Raw genomic sequence first — 200 nt, 5'->3', positions numbered from 1 at the left:
CCAGCGCCGGAAACGAGAGAGAGCTTGGAGGGGGAGTTTGCCTATTCTTAAATGTGGATCACAGAGGTGATCACAACTTTAAGTGGCTTAGAGAATTGTCCATATTCAAACTGGCCAGCTGATAGGCTCTATCAGTTCCCAGAGGAAACTGTAAGCACCCCTTAGCAAGGACGTCCCTTCCGGGACTATGCTTGCTAACC

At 49.5% G+C, this 200-nt stretch overlaps 1 protein-coding gene across 1 annotated transcript in view; it reads left to right on the top strand.

Moving 5' to 3' along the window:
• Positions 1-200, top strand: part of NAGPA (N-acetylglucosamine-1-phosphodiester alpha-N-acetylglucosaminidase) — an 11,167-nt gene that overhangs the window by 6,416 nt on the left and 4,551 nt on the right. The gene's annotated exons all lie outside the window — the stretch shown is intronic.

The sequence above is a fragment of the Corvus kubaryi genome, unplaced genomic scaffold (genome assembly GCF_017639235.1).
Source record: "Corvus kubaryi isolate FWS band 111438036 unplaced genomic scaffold, C.kubaryi_AGA036_p1.0 37387, whole genome shotgun sequence".
Taxonomy (NCBI): Eukaryota; Metazoa; Chordata; class Aves; order Passeriformes; family Corvidae; genus Corvus; species Corvus kubaryi.
Note: the sequence above shows the minus strand (reverse complement) of the source record. Positions and strands in the feature narration are given on the sequence as shown.